Source organism: Meriones unguiculatus, chromosome 10 (genome assembly GCF_030254825.1).
Source record: "Meriones unguiculatus strain TT.TT164.6M chromosome 10, Bangor_MerUng_6.1, whole genome shotgun sequence".
Lineage (NCBI taxonomy): Eukaryota > Metazoa > Chordata > Mammalia > Rodentia > Muridae > Meriones > Meriones unguiculatus.
In genome coordinates, this window is record NC_083358.1 from 36,968,040 (window position 1) to 36,990,103 (window position 22,064).

Below are 22,064 nucleotides of genomic sequence, written 5' to 3' on the forward strand. Positions count from 1 at the left end.
CTGGAAGTAAACTGATACATCCAAGCTTGAAACTACAAAGCTTACTTACCCTGAAAAGTGATGTCCAAATGTTCCCAAACACCCCAGCCCTGGAGTACAAGGACGGGCCCTATTCTGCCATGGGACTGAAGAAGGAGAGGCACACAGATCTAAGGCAGATCCAGCATTGCAGGGTGAAACTTATTGGATGCTTACAGAAACAAGACAGCTAGATTCCCCACAGTTCCCCTCATTTGTAGGTTTCTCTTGACCCAGGCTGGCCTCACATTCACTATGTAACTGAGGATGACTGAATTCCTGATCCTCCCGCCTCTGCTTCCTAAGTATTGGGATTATAGGTATGAGCCACCATACCTAGCCCCAACAACGTTGTATAGACTAAGATGAAAGTGACTTCATCTTGACCAGAATGTACCTGGCTTATCTTAAGATAATATCGCTTTATCTTAGTGCTGGTGAAAGGTCCATGTATGACTCTGATGGTTTTATCTATTATAGTTTGCTAGGACACCAGGTGGGAAAACCGGACCAGACACAAGTATGACTTAAGACAGCTGAGTCCACATGGAATAATCGGAATAGCCTTGAAAAGGAAGAAAGTTAGAGAATCCATGCTCCTGGTTTCAAAACTCTCTCTAAAGCTATAGTAATTAAGAGAGTGTGGTAGTGATGCAAGAACAATCATACAGATACATTTGAATAACAAGAAATGCAGAAATAAACTCTTCCATGTGTGGATTACAGAAGGGTTGAGACATTTAAACTGGGAAAGCACAATGCTTTAAACAAATGGATACCTAGGCACACTCATTCTAGAAAATAAAGTTGACTCCCCCTTAAACTACACAAAGAAAGCAAAGGGATGATGTTACATGTAAGAGATAAAACTGTAATTAGGAAGAAGAAGACAGGAGTAATGAGGTTTTTGGGACCCTAGATTAGGCAATGGTTTCTCACACATGACATCCAAACATACTGACAAAAAAAGAATCCAACTTTGTTGCACTTGGAAGTTTTTGAGCCCAAAACTAAGAAGTAAATAAACCAAACATCCCCAAAATAGGAAAACTTCTGTGTTTCCAAGGAAACCCATAAGAAAATGAAAAGAAGGCCCAAGAGATGGCTGAGCAGGTACTTCAGGCTAGCTTGACAACCTTAGTCTGAACCCTGCAACTCTTGATAGAAGAACAGAACTAACTTCCTTGGGCTATCCTCTGACCTCTAACCTACAACCCCCCCCATAATTAAATAAAGATAATTTCTAAAACATTTCCTTAAAAGGAAAAGAAAGTAAAAGGAGGACTGGAGATATCCCTCAGTTGGTAGAGTTCTTTCTTGGGGGAGGGGGAGAGTTGGGGGTTGAGACAGGGTTTCTCTGTCTAGCAATGGCTGTCCTGGAACTAGCTCTGTAGACCACAGTTCTTACCTAGCATATACAAAGCACAAGGGGCCAGCCTGGACAACATGAGACCCTGTTGCAAAACAAGCAAGGCAAAGGCAAGCTGGAGAGATCTCTCAGTGGTCCAGAGCATTGGCTGTTCTTCCACAGCTGTCTGTAACTCCAGCTCCAGGGGACCTGAGGCTCTATTCTGTGGGCACCAGGCACACCCATATACATAAATCTAAAAAAAACAATAATTAGTGTAAAGAACCAGGCTTGGTGGCTCACACAACTAATCCCCATACAAAGGATCCAGAGACAGAGGGCTGCTGCAAATTCAAGGCCATCCTAACCTACATAGTTAGGGAGTGAGTTCCAGGCTAGCCTGAGCTACAAAGTAAGCCTCTGGAGAAAGAGAAAGAGGCAGAGATCAACAGAGGAAGAGAAGGAGAAGAAAGGAGAAGAAACACAGATAAGAGAAAACCATATACCTAATCCATGTATAGCCTCCAAGATAAAGAAAGGAGGCTTACAAACCAACAATAAATTTCTCAGGGAGCACACCTAAAATCCCAGCATTTGGGAGGCAGATGCAGGAGATCTCTGTGAGTTTGAGGCTGCCCTCACCTATATAACAAATTCTAGGATACCCAGGGCCAAATAGAGACACCCTGTCTCAACTGTACCCACAAAAAAAAGTATTTTTTGTTTATTTCTTGAGACAGGGTTTGTCTATGTAGCCTTGGCTGTCCTAGACTCACTTTGTAGACCAGGCTGGCCTTGAAATCACAGAGATCTACTTGCCTCTGCCTCTCTGAGTGCTGGAATTACTAGTGTGTTCCACTGTGCCCAGCTTAAAAATAAATAAAAATTGACACTATAATTTTAAAAAGAGTGGAAGGAAATCATGCACCACTATTATATGGTCATTATTACAGACAGTCTCATTCTGTTTTTCAAAACAAAACAGAATGAGAATGAAGCCAAGGCCGTGTTTATGCTAGGCAAGTACTATACCACTGAGAGACACCCCCCCCAGTCCAAGTATGTTTTATTATTAGCAAATATAGGTGAGTTTTCCTAAAACCCAACCAGTGGGATAAAATCTAACCAGAGATTCTATGGAAAGATGGTGACCAAATTATTAAGACCAAAAGGGAGGTGGGGGAGGTGGGAGAGGACATCCAGGTCTTTCTTCCATACATAATAAGTTTGAGGCCACCCTGGGAGATATGAGATTGGGTCTCAAAGCAAGCAAAAAGAAAAAACCTAGTTTAAAAGTGGTCAAAGTATAAGGATACGCATTTCTCAAAAAATACAAGTAACCAATATGCACATGAAAATATGACTAATGCGTGAGGAATGCAAATAAAAACCACTTTTCATCCATTAGGATGGCTATAACCATAAAGACAAAAGAGCAAGAAGACTTAGAGAACCTAGAATGCTTACACTGCTGGTAGAAATGTAAAATGGTGCAGCTATTCTGCAAAGAATACCTTTCCAAAGCCAAACACAGTTACCACGTGACATAGCAACACAGATGAAATTAAGAAGATCCTCACAAAAACCTGTTTGCGAATGTTCACAGCAGACTTATTCTCATAATCCCAAAGTGGAACTAACCCAACTGTCCATTCCCTGATAAAAGCAGCCTGTAAACCCAGTCCTCAGGAAGCTGGGGCAGGAAGATTGCAGTTAGTTTGAGGTCAGAGACTAGATTACAGACAGAAATCCTGTCTCAAAAAAAACTAACAAAAGGCTGAGGATGAGGAGACAGCAGTCGAGAGCACTTGTGGCTCTTCCAACAAGGACCAAGGTTTGAGTCTCAGTACCTACTAAGTGTCTCATAAACATTCATAGCTCTAGTTCCAGGGGATATGACACCCTCTTCTGACCTCCACAGGTACCAAAACACTCATATACATTAAATAAATAAATATTTAAAGACAACAATATAAAACCCCAAACTAACAATAAAAAAAGAGGCAAAAATTGTTCTTTTACAGTCCAAGAATAAGGAATTATTAATGCTAAAGGTATGCTTCTTAAAATAGTTTATGTACGTTAGGTTCCTAACTTGAGTATATTATGCCATTGTATTGCGGGAGATAGCATCATGTCTATGTGTTACACTAAGAGTAGCTTGAACAACTCAGATAGTCTACTCCAGGGAAAGAACCCAAAAGGGGGTCTGGCTGATTCATCAATGAGTAAACATTCATTTCTCAGAGGCTCCCTGGGAGTTGTGAAATTGCCTTGACTCAGTGAGGAACATGGGCTTTTCTTAGACAGAAGTGAATGAAGTATGTCACTAGAAAGCTCTTTAGACTTCTTTTCCAGGCTCTTTTTTTTTTTTAATTCAAAGCCAGCAGAAGGCAGACAAACTTTTAGCCGTAGATTAAACACATTACCCATCATTTTCAAGCATGCTCAGTTGGTGCCATTTTCCAAACGATCGTCTGCAGATAATGACAACAGCCCAAGGCCATGTCCAGCCAGGGAGCAGTTTTTCTAGTTCTTAGCTGAGGCTCATTTGATCAGGGACAGATCTTAGAACTTAAGCTTTATCTAGTTTTATCCCCTTCCTCTATCTAGGAATATACTTCAAACCCTCATCCTGCTGGACAGTTCAGTCTAACACTGTGAGTTTTTAGAAACAGTTGCTTGTCCTACCCTTAGAAGGTCTTCAGGAAGAAGTAGGTTGGAGGCTATCATTCATAAATGTCCCTGAGCATTCGATACCCCGTTTATGCATTTGCTTCTGCTGAGATCATATTTACACCCCTGGGGTCATATATTCACCAGCGGGAAAGATGCATCTGCGTCAAGCGGGGGAGGGATCCAGATACATAAAAAGGACTGAAATCTGAAAAATGAATGCGTTCAACATACCTGTTAGTAAGTCAGGCACAGTGCTAGGTGCCAGGAATGTAACAATGAACATGGTAGACTGTCTTCTGACCTCACGGCGAACTGTTTTATGGAGCGGGCAAATATCAGCGCATTATTTTGGGAATTAATTTTGGTACTAGCCATCCCTTGTAGATCCAGTAGTTGCTGTGCCCTAAAAGCATGGATGATCTATATCACTCAGCCATGAATTTGATGGAGCTAGATGTGGTGGCACACGCCTTTGATCCCAGCTCTTGGGAGGCATAGCCATCGAGATTACTCCATGAATTTGAGGCCAGCCTGGTCTACATAAGTTCTAGGCAGGCCAGCTAGAGCTACATAGTGAGACTTTGTCTCAAACAAACAAACAAACAAAACAAAAACAAAAGTCTGATGGAAACTAAATATGTTTTTCTAATCAGCTGCTTTGCATTATAGTCATCTTACTTTTAGAGAAAAAAAACTCATCCTGGGTTTGTTTGTTCATTATTAACACAGGGTCTCCTACGTCCCAGGCTGGCCTCAAACTCACTGTGTAGCCAAGGATGACCTTTAACTTTTGATCCTCATGGATACATCACTTGAGTGTTTTCATGGCAGGCCTATGCCACCACACCTAATCATTTTCTTCTTCCTGTTTCTTTTTTCTTTTTTTTTTTTTTTTTTTTTTTAAAAACAAGGTTTCTCTGTATAACAGCCCTGGCCTGGAACTCACTGTGTAGACCAGGTTGGCCTCAAGCTAACAGAGATTCACCTGCCTCTGCTTCAGGGATTCTGGGATTAAAGGTGTGAGCCACCACCATCTGGCCCCACATGTCTAGTTATATGGAGCACTAAGGAGATGATCTGGGGCACTAGGGATCTGGTCTAGGGCCTTGTGCAAACTAGGAAAACACTCTACCAACTCTGTCACATCTATGCCATCTTGTCTTTTCTAATACTCAAAACAAAGAAAATAGAACCCGAAGTCCTCCTTCTCTCTCTTTCACTTTTTTGGGGGGTGGGAGAGGGGCTCAGTGGTAGTGCACACCTTTAATTCCGGCACTTGATAAGCACAGGCAGGTAGATTTCTGAGTTCCAGGCCAGCCTGTTTGCAGAGCAAATTCCAGGACAGCTAGTACTACACAGAGAAACCGTGTCTCAAGGGGGGTGGGGGTGGGGAGCTCCAGCTGCTGGTCTAAACGCCTCAGGTTCAATTCCCATCACCCACATGGTAGCTCACAACTGCCTGTGGCTCCAGTCCTATTGGATCTGATGCTCTCTTCTATCTCTGTGGGCAGTAGGCACACAAGTGGTGCACAGACACACATGCAGGCAAGACAAACTCTTAAAAAATACAATTTAAAGCCAGGCTCAGTGGCGCAACCTGTAATCCCAGTACTCAGGGAGGCAGAAACAGGAGAATGGCTGTGAGTTCGAGGCCAGCCTGGTCTACAAAGTGAATCCAGTACAGCCAGAGTCCTGTCTGTCAGAAAAACCCTGTCTTGAAAAAAAAAAAAAAAAAAACAAAAAACAATTTAAACTGTTTAAGAAAACAAAAAGTTCCAGTGGTGTCCTTTCAGGATTTTTGTAGAGTGGGGCAGATTAAGAAGAGCTTTCTTGGCTATGATGTAGCAGGATACAGTATGCACACTTGTAACCTCAGCACTTTGGAGGTAGAGGTGAGAGGATTAGAAGTTCAAGTCAGCCTCAACCACGTAGCAAGTTAAGGGCCAGCCTGAGCTACATCTCCATGAGACCCTATGTTTGAGACCCTGGTAGTAGCTTCTATCACAATGTCACCACCTCTACTTTCACCAGAGAGACATGGAGACAGAGACAAGGAGAGACAGACAGAAAGACAGACAGGGAGGGATGCCAGAGAGGCTGGTGATGCAGCTCAGCTGGTGGAGTATTTGCCTAGCATCCATGAATCCCTGGCTAGACTCCCCGGCATTACATAAACTGGACATGATGACATGTGCCTACTAACACTTGTAAATTTAGAGCAAGTTAATAAGCCCAAAGTAATCCTTAATGACATAGGACTTTGGAGTTTGGACCAGCCTATGATATGGGATAAGGATAGGAATATATATATATATATATATGTACATACACACACATATATGTATATACACATATATATATGTGTGTGTGTGTTTGTATGTACACACACATATATTAGACACAGAGAGAGGGAATATCAGAGAGCCAAATGTCTAGGGTCAGTTTGCCTCGCTGACAATCTGGATTCTACAATTTATTTCATTTTATTATTTACTTTACTGATTTATTGTGCTGACAATTGAACCCAGGGTCATAGATCTTCGGAGCAGGTGTCCCATCACTACGCACATATTCTCAACACTTGAGAGGTTGTGTTCCATAGTCCTGAACCCTAACAGCCTAGTTTCAAGTGATGGTTAGCAAGAGGATAAAAGACTAAATCCTCCGAATCTGTATTAGACAAAATCCTCCGAATATCAAATTTGTAGTGCATTTTATTCCCTTTAGCCTAATGTCAAAAACTTTTCTCATCAACAGCGATTTTAGGCTAGTACAGTGACACTGTCATTGTCTGGCACACATTACCCTGGTTCCTGAAGGATGCTTCTCTGTGTGGTTCCTTTGCAGAGGTTGTATTATTTGCAAGGATAGACTGAGTCATTTGTGTACATGATAAAGAAAGGTCGGGGGAGGGGGAGAACTGGAAAGATGGCTCAGAGGTTAAGAGTACAGGCTGCTTGCTCTTCCAAAGGTCCTGAGTTAAATTCCCAGCAACCACACGGTGGCTCAAAACCATCTACAATCTGGCATGCAGGTGTACATGCAGGCACAAAACTGTATGCATAACAAATAAATAAAAAAGGAAAGAAAAGAAAGGTTGGAGTACCACTTCTCACTATCTGCTAATCCCATTCTAGATAACAGAACAGCAGGAGTCTTTCCTGTTCCTTAAGTACACAGCCTTTCTTGTCTGAGCCTCTTCACCTACTTCCTCTCCTTTCTGTGTTTACAGAAGCTTTCCATGCCCCTCCTCCACATTCTTCTTGAGAACTTGGTTCCTTTGCTCCAGTTCCCTTCTTACCTCTTACACATACTGATTACTATTTACCATTTATCTCCATCCACTAGAAAGAAAATGGATTGAGGCATAAATAAATTCAGTGTAGTTTCTCATAATATTCCCAGAACCCAGATGCTCCACTAAAGTGTATTTTACACAGAATGGATTATTCCTTAAGACGTGTCTAGTGTTCTAGCAGAAACAACTGTTGCTGCCACTGGTGAGATACCGGGCAGCACAGAACATCCTTAACATGCTTGATGCTCTGAGCTCAAATGGAAAAAAACAAAATACCTGCCATTTAACCAGCTGTAGACACTGGACACTTATATCAAATGTTCTCTAAGGGTGGTGGTGGCACACACCTTTAATCCCTGCACTTTGGAGGCAGAGGCAGGTGGATCTCTGAGATTGTGGACAAGCTGGTCTACAGAGCGAGTTCCAGGACAGCCAAGGCTACATGGAGAAACCATGTACCCTGTCGCAAATAAAACAAAAAAAGAAGAGGAGGAGGAAGGAGGGAAGAAGGGAGGAATGAAAGAAGGAAGGAAGGAAGGAAGGAAGGAAGGAAGGAAGGAAGGAAGGAAGGAAGGAAGTTCTCAACTTTGGGGGCTAAAGAGATGGCTCAGTGGTTAAGAATACTTGGTTGCTTTTACAGAGAACCCATGTTTGGTTGGCAGCACCCATATGGTATCTCACAACCCTTTGTAATCACATTTCCACAGAATCCAATGCCCTCTTTTGGCCTCAGCTGGTACCAGGCACAAATATAGTACACAGATATGCATGTAAGTAAAACACTCAATACATATATATATATATATATATATATATATATATATATATATATATATAAAACTTTCTGTTTTTTTTCCAAGACTGAGTCTCTCTGTATAGCTCTGGCTGTTCTTGAACTCTCTGTGTAGACTAGACTATCCTAGAACTCACAGAGATCCACTTACCTCTACCTCCCAAGTGCTGGAATAAAAGGCATGTGCCACAAAGCACAAATTTGTGCTCCGCAAAATACATTTCTTAAAAAAAAAATTCTCAAACCTAATTTTTTTGAGTCAAACATGGCTGTCTCCAACCTACAATCTCAGCATGTATAAACCAGGAAGATCACAAGTTTGAGATCAGACTCAGCTACATATAAGTGTAAAGCCAGCCTGGACTATATAGTAAGACCCTGCCTCAAAAACAAGAAAAAATAAAAATAAAAAGTTTTGCTATGTGCTATGGTTTGAATATGTCTCTCAAAGGTTCACATGATGGAAACTTAATCACCAATTCCAAACGCTGATGGCATTTAGAGGTAGGGACTTTAAAACTAGAATTAGGGGCTGGAGAGATGGCTCAGTGGTTAAGAGCACTGTCTGCTCTTCCAATGGTCATGAGTTCAATTCCCAGCAACCACATGGTGGCTCACAACCATCTATAATGTGAACTGATTCCTTCTTCTGGCAGATGTAAATGCAGATAGAACACTCATATACATAAAAAAAAATAAATCTTTAAAAAAAAAAATAAATAAATAAATAAATAAATAAATAAAACTAGAATTAGATGAGGCCATGACAATGTAGATGGCTTTATAAGACAGATGTAGACCAATTTCTTTGTTCCACCTCACCACGTGAGGACCTTTACTAGATGGCAAAGCAGACATGACCACTATGCATTTGCCCTCCAGAACTATGAGCCACATAAATTTCTAAATTACCCAGTGTCAGATATTTTGTCCTAGCAACAGAAAACAGATGAAGACACTGTACAATAATATTTCCAGAGAAACCTGAAAGTTGTCTTTACTCATACCCTACCCACACCTAGGGGTGATGGGTCTTGGCATCAGGATGTTAAAACTCTTCACGCAGTGACTTGTACAGACAAGAGAGAAAAACAGTACTTTAGGCTGCTTCAGGGGTATTGCTGAGTGGCGGAACCCTTGTCCCATGTGCTCGACACGATGAAGCATGTCTATAATTCCAGCACTCAAACAGGAGGATTACATTTTCCAGGCCAGCCTGGGCTACATAATAAGATCTTGTTTCTAAAGGACAAAAAGAAAAAAAAAAAAAAGGGATGTAGGGAGAAAGAGAAGGAGAAAGCTTTCAACGGAAAGGAGCTGGGAGCCATTACTTGGCAGGTTGAGCAGGAAGATCATGGCCCTCAGGCCAGCCAAAGAGCCAAAGAGCAGGTGAGTTCAGAGGCCAGCCAGGTTTATGTGTTTCTACAATGTGGAATGGTGTCTCAAAACAACAACAAACAAATGAACAAATACCACAAGGCCAAAGGGTTACCATACAGGATGAAAAGAGAATTATCTAGAGCTGACGAACCGATCAGCACGTTCTTTTTTTTCTCGCCTGGGAAGTGAGATCCCCCCCCGGCCCCCCATGCTGCCTGCCTTGTGGTTCCTTATAAACATGCTCATAAGCACTTGCTGAAAGTACTAGAATGTGCAACTGAAAATTAGTACTCTTCCCGTCTTGGAGGTGAACGTGAAGGAAAAAAAACAATAGTGGTTACCACTAGGTGGGAAAGAAACCTGGCCTACAACTCAGGTTTGTTAAACAGGCGCTTAGGCCTACTTAGGTTCATTGAGTCTCTGATGTAGCTTTGTCCACCCACAATGGAGATCCAACTGCAACCAGCAGAATGAAGGAAATTCCTTAAATTTACAATCTTAGGATGGAGTGGGTGTCTCAGGCAGGAATGGTGGCTGATACCTTAATCTTAACACTCTGGAAGACAGAGGCTGGTGGAAGTCTATAAGGTCCAGACCAGGCTGGTCTACATATTAAGTTCCAGACCAGCCATATTAAGTTCTAGACCCTTGTCTCTGGGTTTAGCAGATTAGTGAATAGAACGTTATAATTTAGAGAGCTAACTTTATTGCCCCACCCTAGGAGATTAGCAGCTGAGGAAAGGTAGATGGGAACCCTGCGGCCAGCAAAGTTCTAACTTAAAAAAAAAGTACTGCAATCAATAATCGTGTCACATTTTTTTCCACATATAGTCATCACTAGGGACCCTGAACCCCTTAAACTAGGTGTGGAAAAATAGGTTTCTTTGCATCAGGGAAAGTCAGCAGGAACATTAGAAAAATCAATGGATTCCACCCCTGATTCAAAGTTCATTTCCACTGAAGAAATCCAGGTCATTGGAAAGGGCAGCTTAAATTCACAGATCCTCGGGTCCTCTGATCGGTCAAGATTAGGGCAGCGAACAATGACAGCTGTGTGTTAGCCACTTCCACTGAAGGCGTTTTCAGCAGCTAAGAAGCTCTGGAAAGCTGAAGTGGAAAACAGTTTGCTGGAGGATCTGAAGACAGCTTTATACAGGAGTCCTCCCGCTGCCTGAGTTCTCAAAGGTACCAGCAACCTTATTGGGAGCCTGGGGACATGCTTGACAGGTTGCATCAGTCTTGGTGGTCCAGGCAAGCCTACACCTCACCTAGCCTTAGTTTCTCTATTATCACAACGAACATAAAAAGATGTCCTTTTTGCACAGTTCATACTTTGAATCTTATACATAGTCACCGTATATTGCTATCAATAATTACAGCTCTTTTTTTCAAAGGTGTAATCCAGGTGAACCTTGAACTCCTGTCGCTCCTGCTATGGGCCTCCTAAGTGCAGGAGTTGTGGGGGGCCACTGCACCCTAATGACAACACTTTAAAGTGAATTCGTTATATTCAGATTTATTGGAGTTGAGCAGAGTGACTGGAGGTTCAAGACCTTCATGTATTTTATCAAACCGCACGGCTCAGCAAGGCTCTGTTGCCGAGGAGTTTGTTTCTCCTTTCTTGGTGGCAGGCTTTGTTTGTTTGATTTGACAGGGTTTTGCTGTTTCCCAAGCTGGCCCTAACTCCTGGATTTAAGTCCTGTACCAGCCTCTCCAGTAACAGGGGCTACAGACACACTCCCACGGATAGCCAGGAAAGCTTTTCGGTAGCAAATATTATTACATTATTTATAAGGAATATAACACTAGAACATATCTGTTTGCCAATAAAAAAATGTTAAAAAAAAAAGCTGGGCATGGTAGCGTATGCTTTTTAAAAATAATTTATTTATCTTTATCTTATGTGCATTGGCATTCTGCCCACATGCCCACCTGTGAAGGTATCAGATCTTGGAGTTACCAGACAGTTGTAAGCTGCCATGTGGGTGCTAGGACTTGAACCCAGGTCCTCTAAGGAAGAGCATTCAGTGCCCTTAACCGCTGAGCCACCTCTCCAGCCCCAGTGTACGTCTTTAATCCCAGTACTGAGGAGGCAGAGGCAGGCAAGATCTCCGGGAGTTCAAGTTCAGCCTACTCTACAAAGCAAGTCCAGGACAGCAAAGGCCTCTTTCAAAAAACCAACTAACCAACCAATAAATAAATAAACTGTTAAAAAAATAAAAAGGTCTAAAAATATCTAGTGGACTAATGTGTCAGAATCATCCTAGAATCCTCTATGTGCGTGTATGTTTGTGCGTGGGTGTATGTGTATAGGTGTGTGTGATGCATATGTATGGACAGGTATACATAGCAGCTTTGTCCTTGCTCTGTCACTGAGCTGCACCCCCAGCTCTCCCTATAATAGTTGATAGTGACTTGTTCATTTGTGCCTGGGGACAGAACTAGTGACAACTGGCAGCAGACAAGCCGCACTAGACAACTGGAGAAAAGCTAATAATGGCTTACAGTGGAGCTGAGCATCGCATCCAGATTGTCAGACTTTAGGGAAACTCTTCAGATTTTTATTTTTAAGCTTCTGGCAGAAGTTCAAGATGTAAGACAGAAAAGGCAAAAACCCAGAGAGAAAACAGAACAAAGGCTGAGGCTGTGGCTCTGAAAGCCTGGGGGGTGGGGGGCTCACCATCCCCCAGCTCTGGAGGGCATCTCTGAAGAGGTGGAGGGTTTAGAAGGATAGAGACTGAAAACCCATGGGTCCAGCCCGCTCTGCAGAAGGGGAAACTAGAGCTCTGGGCGCAGGGGTTTACCCACAGGGACGCATCTTCCCCGCCCCACCAGGATGACTCAGATGTTGCCACTTTCTCCAAAATAACCTGGGAACTGAGCAGAGGAGACAGAACCTTGGCAGAGGGTCAATTCCCGATGAATTCTCCAGCTATCAGCTTGATACAATGTCTGCCTCCCCCATCCCCCCATCCCCCCACCCCCAACTCATCTTCCTTGTTTTGTGAGGTAGGGTCTCTCTATGGAGCCCAGGCTGGCCCTAAGCTTAAGACTCTCTTGCCGCTGCCTCCCAGGAGCCACAACTGGAGAGAGCCATGTGCCACCATGTGTGGCCCTTACCCACCTTTTTTTTTTTTTAAGTTATGGCCCTTGTTATGCAAAAATTATTTGTCTACATCAAAGATCATAAATTTACCTGCACGCATGAACTGCCAACATTTAAAAAAATCAGAATGTTTTACCTAAAAGTTTAGACTTGTAATTTTCTAGAACTCTAGTAACATTGAGCTCTTATAACGTTCTCATTGCCATCCTCGGAACTAGGCAGAATTATACACTCTACAGTTGTCACAGCCCACCTACCTTGGTCGCATTACACTTGTGTCCATTTTTGTCTGTTCCCTGTGAACATGTTTGTCATGGTCTAAAGCTTATGGCCACTGAAGCTTTTGGATGACATAATTTTTAGGAACAAAGATAAATCAAGGATGCAGAGGGGAACCATTCAATCTCCGAAATGGAGGAAATACTGTCACTCATACCGCTGTTTTCCTGAGCAGTTGAGAAGAAAACTTCAAGGTGGTAACACATGCCTGGAACTCTAACACATGGAAAACTGAGGCAGAAGTATTACCGCAAGTTTAAAGCCAAGCCAGGTGTAGTGGCATGTGTTTTTAATAACAGCAGAGGCAGGCAGATCTCTGTAAGTTTCAGGCCAGTCTGGCCCACATAGTGAGTTCTAGGACAGCCAGAGCTACTTAGTGAGACCCTGACTTGAGACCCACCTCCCCTGAAAATCAAACAAACAAACAAACAAAAAACTAAAAACCAAACCAAATAAGCAATCTCAGAGCCAGCCTGGTTACATAGTGAGGTTTAGACCAGCATGGATAGTTATTCTTATTTTTATGTATACAGGTGTTTTAACTGTGTGTATGTCTGCTCGCCAAGAGCGTGCATGGCCTGTAGTGGGCAGAAAAAACTGATAGATCCATTAGAACCAGAATCACAGAAGACTGCTAGCCATCACGTGGATGCTGGGAATTGAACCCAGGCCCTGAACAGACAGCGATTTTGACTACTAAGCCATCTCTTAAAAACAAATCAAACAACAGTAACAAAAGCAAGCAAAAAGGAAGGAAAAGAAAGAGGAATGGAAGAGGGCAACTTTTAGGCTTCCCATCCTGTTTGCTTTTCTGAGGCTGTTACCATAAGCGCGTCAGACTTCAGGACTCAGAACTGCTCCCCACTGATAGAGAACAGCACAGTTCCCAACAAGCCCAGCTCCTCCTTGAAAGTGCATCACAAAGCCGCACAGCGGAGAGGCGGGGTTTAGCTCAGGGCTGCACCCTTACCTAGCCTGTTGAGGCTGCTGTGTTTGATCTCCACTGAAACCAAACCACCCAGCAGCCTGTTTCCTGTACTGTAGCACACCGTTCTCGGCGCTGCGGTGAGAACAGGATGGACTCCAGGACTGTCCTTTCAATGTTGCTGTTTATGTTCTCTCTAGACCAGAAGCCCCAGGGCATAAACATTTCTATTTGTTCATTGCCATATTCTCAGTGCTGTGACAGTACCGAGACTCACAGTACATACTCGGTAAATGTTTGTTAAACAAATGAACTTGTCTTACCCAAGCCCAGGTAACTAGGCAACCATTATTTTGAGAGTTTCAGTACGGTTTCTGAATGGTGATGGCAAAGTACATGTTTGTTGCATTTCATTTATTCGTTTATTTTTCATTCATTAATTAATTAATTCATTCATTTTTTTGGGGGGAGGTGTGGGTGTGCAGACCTTCTTATAATGGTGTAAGTGGTGGTCAGAGGAGAACTTAGGGGAGCTGGTTCTTGTCTTTCCATCACATGGGTTCCTGAGATGGAACTCAGGTTGTCAAGCTTGGTAGCAAGCACCTTTACGACTGAGCCATTTCATAAGCCCTATGAAATGAAGAGGCCCTACAGACCTCTTCCTACTTCTTTAGTTATCGGGTAGTATCTCAGTAAATTGCACAGGCTGGCCTGGACCATGCCCTATCCCATTCAGGCTCCCAACTCCTGCTTCAGCCTTCCAAATAGCTAGGATCACAAGTCTGTATCACTAGGTCCAGCTGTGTACATATCTTTCACAATAAATTTACACAACTCTGAGCTGGAGAGATGGTTCAACAATTAAAAACACTGACTGTTCCTCCAGGGACTTGGGTTCAGTTCTCGTCACCCACATGGCAGCTCACAGCTGTCTGTAGCTCCAGTTCCAGGGGACCCGACACCCTCACACAGACATTTATGCAGGCAAAACACAAATGCACATAAAAATAAAAATTAAAAAAAAAATACAGCTAGGCTATGGTAGCACATGCTTTTAACCCCAGCACTTGAGAGGCAGAGACAGGTAGATCTCCAAGTCTGAGGCCAGCCTGGTCTACAGTGCAAGTTCCAGGCCAGCCGGAGCTCCACAAAGAAACCCTGTCTCAAAAAACACAACAAAACAAAACAAAAAACAAACAAACAAAACCAAAGGGGCAGTTAGTTTATAGAGCCAACACTAGGCTCCTGCTGAGGACATCTTGGTTTAGCTTTTTACTCCTCCACCACAACTGCTCCTAGCTCCTCCAAAATAACCCCTTGGCTAAAAATAATGACACAGAAGCAGAGCATAGAACCAATTTGGCAGAGATCAGCGCCCTGAAAATCGCCCTTCTTCCTCTTTCTTTCTGCGAGTCTAGAAGAGATGCGAGATAGTGAAGGGTGCTCTCCTCCTCCCTCCCTTCCTTCTCCAGACCCTGTACTATTTCTCCAGCCCCGGGGTTGAAGGATGGTACCCCACACATGCGCTGTAGCTGGTATTCTCATCAGAGGCATCTTTTACCTAGACTGTGGTCCTTTTTTTCTTCTTCTTCTTCTTCTTTCCTTGAACAAATATGGATGAGGTCAGCTTTGGAGTGAGATCCTATCTCAAAACTGAGACCTAACCTAACAGCCGCTGCAGAGGACGTTCCTAAACTTAAAACAGCGCCCCAGCCATCTCTTAGGCAACGGCTGACCACCCCAGTATTTTGTTGCTGTTTATGCCTTTTTAATTTTTTTTTTTTTTTTTTTTACTATGCTTGAGATCCTCAAAGTCACACTTGAAGAGCTTTGGTTCATCTCCTAGGAACAAAGCTCATAAAGCCAGAACCTCTGGTTCCAGTGTCCTGAGCCGGCATTGCACAAAGGTCAGATAGATATGAGCTAGATACGAGCGACTGAAGAATCCCCAAGCCAGTATGGATAAATGTGTGACAAATGTGGACAGTAAGGAACAGTAAGACCACTTCAGCACAGAGAAAACTTCAGTACAGCTCTGATCACTGCTCAGACCAGAGACAGACACTGCCGGCTGAAGCTTAAAACACAGAGCCCAGTACAGCAAAAGAAGTTAGAAGACAAGAGATGACCGACCTTTCTTTGAAATACTTGCAGTTATGCAAACTCCCGCCTAGTTTTTTGGGTTCTGTTGTTGTTGCTTCAGGCCTCGGGTAGTCTAAGCAGTTCCCTCTTTCACAGATGGCAGGCACTGAACTACCTAAGGTGCCTTTTGCCAGATATTGAGGGAGACCCCCAGTTCTTTTAGACACAGACTTTTAGCAGACACTCACATCCAGTCCTTTAAAAGTTGCAAACTAATCCTGTTGCAGTGGACCATGCCTGGAATCCCAGCAACTGTGAGCTGATACAGGAGGATTGAAAATTTGAGACTAGCTTGGGATACAGAGCATGTTCTGGGCCAATTTGTACTATGAGATTTTAGATAGATAGATAGATAGATAGATAGATAGATAGATAGATAGATAGAGGGATAGATAGAGGGATAGATAGAGAGATAGATAGATGATAGACAGACAGACACATGATAGAACAAAGCAGCCTAGCCTGGTGATACACACCTTTTATGTTAGCACTCAGAAGGCAGAGGCAGACAGATCATTTGAGTTCAAGGCCAGTCTGTACACATATTGAGTTCCAGGACAGCCAGGACTATAGAAAGAGACTCTGTCTCAAACAAACAAACAAAAAATAAAAATAAAATAAAATAAAGCAAAATACAACCAAAACTTGCAAACTACCCTACAGAAACACAATCACACAAGGTTTCCTAACAGTGTAAGTATCAGCTAAGGCTGGGAAACATGCTAACTACTTCCTTAGGGAACCATTTAACCTAACTGTGGAATACTCAAACAGAATACAACAAAATCATTAAATGAAATAAGAAACACAGAATGGGTTTCAAGTAAGAAAATCAAGTTTGCAAAAGAACAGAGAAGGGCAAGGGGCACAAATTAAGAATACATATTTTTCTGGATCTTAGAAACAGTGCAAAGGAAAAGAATGAATGCTGTGCAAATAAGAGGACCTAGTTGGAATCCTCAGCACCCGCATAAAAGAGCAAGGTATGGACATACACATTTGTAATCCGAGTGCTGTGGGATGGAAGCTGCTGTTCCTGGGAGCTTGCTGACCAACCAGCAGCCTAGCCAGAGAAAGAGAGAGAGCGCCTCAGATTCAGGGAGAGAGACACTGCCTCAAGGGAATAGAGTGATAAAGCAAGACACCTGATGTCCTCCTTTAGCCTCCATGAGAGCAAGTATCTACTACACCTATACGTTCATATAATACACACACAATAAATAAATAAATATGTAGCTCCCCCCCCCCTTTTTCTAGACAGGAACTCAGTACGTAGCCTCGGCTGTCCTAGAACTATCTGTGTAGACAAGGCTGACCTGAAACTCCTAGAGATCCGCCTGCCTCCTGAGTACTGGGATCAAAGGCATGCAGAATTACACACCCAGTTGTATTTTCTCTTTTTAAATACTTATTTTAATTTTTAGCATGTATGTGTGTGCCTGAGTGTACGTATGAGCTCGTGAATACAGGAGAATACAGCAGAAAGGCCAGATCCCCTAGGACTAGAGATGCTGACCATTGCGAGCTACCATGTGGGTGCTGGCAACTGAACTCAGTCCTCTGGAAAAGCAGCAGGTGTTCTTAAGCACCGAGCCATCATTCTAGACCCTCTCCACCCTCGCCCGCCGCCACAAAGAAGGTGAACGACATTTTAATTGAATTTTAAAAATGTAAAACAACACCAACAAATGATAGCCTGCTAGTAGAAAATACCACTAGATAATTGGAATAGGGCTGAGGTGATGCCTTCCTGTCATCCTTTCAAATTTTAAGGCAAGCAAATATAATTCCTATTCAAAAGAAAGGAAACTTAATTTTTATTTTATTTAAAATAAAATGTGACCTTGAAATCATAGAGGTCCATCTAGGATTAAAGCGTTACACCACCACTCCTGGCTTGAAAGCTTAATTCTTTAAAGAGAAAATTGTATGAAATAAGTCAGTCACAGTGGTGTATACACTTATAACCCCTTCATTCAGGAGGGTAACACAAGAGGCTTGAGGGCTTAAAGACCATCCTGGGCTACATCCTAGGACCTAGCTCAAAAATCCAAGGGCTGGACTAGCAATTTGACGGAGCAGATGAGTGCTTGTCATGCAAACCTTACAGACTTGAGCTCAATCCCTGGAAACACATGGGGAGGAAACAAACCAAGCGGATCCAGCAGCACACTTTGGTAATTCCAGCCCTTAACATCCAGATGGGAAGAGACAGGAGTGTTGCCTAAAGTTTATGAGCCAGTGCCGCTGCAGAATATAATGTGATACAAAGGTAAGAATAAGCTGAAACAAAAAACCACCACCAACTTTCATGATCTCCACAAGGATGTGGTGTGTGTTCATATGTGTGCTCGCATTCATGTGTTAAAAAAAAAAAAGAGCCCTCAGAGCTGGGGGCATGAAGCTTAGTAATAGGGCACTTGCCCGACAAGGCCCTAACTTCTTTCCCAGGATTGGATATTTAAAAATTAAATTGAATATCTCAAAATTAATGATGTTCTTCTTCATTTAGGTGATGTAGAGGAGGGAATTCATTCACCTTCTCCAGAGAACTTTCCAGAGGTTTTACTTGTAGCAGGGCTCACTCCTGTCATCTCAGTCCTCAGAAGGGAGAAGCAAGAGGATCACAGATTCCAGGTCAGTAAGACTGGCTCTCAAACAGAACAAAGCAAATGAATAAACACAAACTTTCAAAAAGCCTTTCATTTCATGATGGACTGCTGCTCTGGTATACAGACTACTGAAGGGGACGGCTCAATTCAGAAGTGTCCTTATTTTGGTCTGAGAGCCAATATCAGGCATGACTTCCTTCTTAGCTTGCCATCATGAAACACGTATGTCATGCCTACAGTGCAAGTTCTGATTATACCATCCGGAGGGAAAAAATATTTTTTTAATTGTTTTTTTTTTGTTGTTGTTGTTGTTTTTGTATGGACATATGTGTGAAGGCCATAGGTCGATACCCTGTGTTTTCTCCAGTTGCCTTCCGCCTCAGTTTTTGAAGTATGGCCTCTCACTGAACCTGAAGCTTGCTAATTCAGCTAGTCTGGCTGCCCAGCGGATCCACCAATCCTAATTCTCTCCTTTCCTAGCTCGGGGACTGCAGGCCTGTGATCCTCCACCAGGCTTATACATTGTGCTAGTGTTATGAGCAGAGGTCAAGAACTTTGCCAATTGAGCCATGTCCCCATATTTATTTATTTGTCTGTTTATTGTTATTATTTTAAGAGAAGGTCTCACCACATAGGCCAGGCTGCACTCAAACTTGCGACAATCATCCTATGTTAGCCTCCCAAATGCTATGGCTACAGCCATGAACCACCATATGCTATGCAAAATATCTTTTGATAACTGTGATCAAAAGTGCAAATACACTCATTAGGATCAAACAGATCAGAACTCTCTCCTCATCTGCTGGATAACTTAGCAGGTCCCCTAGCCCTTAGTTGTCTGACTGAAAATATGGAGTTAACACTGGCTACAATGCTTTGAGAATTAAGTAGAGAGAGCTGAACAAAGTGCTGTGCACAGAGCGACCTCACAAGCAGACATTCCCCTTCCCCAGGCCGTGCGTCATCCTGCTTTCAATGAGGGTGCTTCACTGGCATGCTCACTCATCACTCCCTCCGATCTGTCTGCTCTTCTTTTCCTTCTTTCCATGCTGGGTTGCCCACACTGGCATCGGATTTGTGATTCTCCTGCCTCAGTTTCCAAATGCTGGGTTTACCAGCATGAACCACTGCCCAGTTTTCCATGGAACTGTTTTAATGTCACATGTGGTAATGCACACCTGCGATCCCAGCTGCTCTTTGCTAAGAAGACCAAAGGTAAAGACCAAGATAGGCTTAAGCAGTGAGACAGGGGTTCAAACAACAGAAACTGTTTTTAAGCCAGGTGTGGTGGCACTTGCATTTAATTCCAGCAGTGGGGAGGCAGAGGCAGTTGGATCTCTTCCAGTTTGAGGCCAGCCTGGTCTACAGAGCAAGTTCCAGAACTGCATAGAGAAACCCTGTCTTGAGAAAACAAAATAAAAACAAAAAATAAACTGTTTTAAAATGAAACTCTTGAACCAGATGTAGTGGTGCATGCCTTTAATCCTTGTACTCATCAGGAGGCAGAGTCAGGAGGATCTCTGTGAGTTTAAGGCTAGCCTGATCTAAAATATGGAATTCAAGGATGGTAGCACAAGGTGGAGACCCTTTCTAAAAACAAAACAAAATATAATAATAAAGGAAATAATGGCAATTGTTATCAACATCATCTGAGACACGGCACTCAAAAATGGAAGCCCACTGGGGAACAGGGTTGGTCCCTTCCTTCGTGAAACTTAAGACACAGGCCTAAAATCATCTACCACTTATCCTAAATGCAGACAAACTAAGACTTAAATAAGTTAAATGAAGATCTAGGGAGGCAGCTACTGTGGCTCTGAGTTTACACAGCATGTGGAGGCTGAACAAGAAAGATGTAAAAGGTGATACCAAAAGGCTTCAGTGAAGGCCAGCCAGAATAAGTGACAGCTCCAGACTAAAGACCATGGCTTCTCCATACTGTGCAGCCAACGTCAGCCAGATCTAGACCTTCTAGAAACTACACAGCCCTATAGTGTCAGAGTACACCCTAGAAGCCCACTGGCATTAGCCCAATAATGCCTCATATTCCTGAACCTCACCAGCTCCAAGCTTTCATTCTTTGTAATATTGTCCTTGTCTGGCCTACACATGGATCTTTCTGCAAATGTCACATCTGGAAGGCAGGATGGCGTCAATAAGAAAATGCCATGTCCCCTAAGCCACTAGCATTTGCATTGCTGTCTGTGAATCTTAAACAATACAAGGGTGTCATGGTGGAGTATGACAGATAGACTGGGGACTGGCTTTAGGAAAGGAAAAAAAGAATTATATAACAGGTAGGGCTTAGAGCTGAGTTTGCTGACACATACCTATAATCTCAGGACCTGGAAAGATGAGCCAACTGGGTGTCATAGTGAGTATCAGCATCCAGAGTTATATGGGCAAGATCCTATGTTCAAAACCAACCAAACAACTTTGGGGTTGTAGCCCAGAGATAGTAGCTGCTTACTTACCTAGTCTGTATAAGGCCTTTGCATCCCCCGGGAATTTTTCATTTAATTTTTAAATTAACTTATTTACTTTGTGTATGTGGTAGGGGTGAAGGCCAGAGGACTACTTTTGGGAGTCATTTTTCTTCTTCTCCCATCTATGTCCCAGGTATCTAACTCAGGTCGTCAACCTTGGCAGCAAGCCACTACAGACACTGGAGTGCGTAGTTTTTATGTCAACTTGACACAAGCTACAGTCATTTGGAAAGAAAAAAAAAAAAAAAAACCTCATCTGAAAAAATGACCCTGACAGATTGGCTTGTGGACAAGTCTATGGGGCTTTTCCTGATTGATGATTGATGTGGGAGGGCGCGTTTCACAGGCCTGGGCTGATGGTCTTGGACACTATAAGAAAGCAGGCTGAATGATAAGCAGCCAGGAGCAAAACAAAACAGTTAGCAGCACTCTTCCACGGCCTCTGCTTCAGCTCCTGCCTCACGGTTCCTGCCTTGGAGAACTGCCCTGACTGCCTTCTGTGATGGACTGGCTGTGTTGTGGAAGTGTAAAATGAAACAATCCAGCTGTGCAGTGGCGGCGCGCACCTCTGATCCCAGCACTTGGGAGGCAGAGGCAAGTCGGATCTCTGTGAATGACAAGGTTTCGCACACCTTGTCTTGAAAAACACGCAAACAAAGAAAAAGATAAAATAAACCCTTTCCCTTCCCAAACTGCTTTCGGTTATGGCATTTTATTTATCACAGCAGTAGAATCCTAACTCTTTAAGAAGACACTGAGCTATCTGACCGGCCCAGTAATTTTTTTAAACAAATCCAAAACCAGCCTGTGACCTTAGAAAGAAGACATGCAGCTAAAGGGCCCCGAGCTTTGAGCTTTAGACACAGTGTTCTGATGTGCTGCCTGACTTCTTCCTTCATGCTTTCAATCCAGGTAACTAGCACTTACTGTCAAACATCCACTGCATTTGAGACATGCTTAAAAATGGACAGATGTCTCTGTGGCTAAGAGTCCTTGCT

The 22,064-nt window shown here is 43.0% G+C and overlaps 1 protein-coding gene and 1 long non-coding RNA gene across 3 annotated transcripts in view; one reads left to right on the forward strand and one right to left on the reverse strand.

Annotated features, from left to right (window-relative positions):
• Nucleotides 1-22,064, reverse strand: part of Chd9 (chromodomain helicase DNA binding protein 9) — a 209,112-nt gene that overhangs the window by 143,101 nt on the left and 43,947 nt on the right. The window lies entirely within an intron of this gene.
• LOC132656842 (uncharacterized) lies at nucleotides 10,501-21,758 on the forward strand. The gene is made up of 3 exons (XR_009594604.1): nucleotides 10,501-10,701; nucleotides 18,481-18,605; nucleotides 21,200-21,758. It is a non-coding gene; the product is annotated as an uncharacterized LOC132656842 (long non-coding RNA).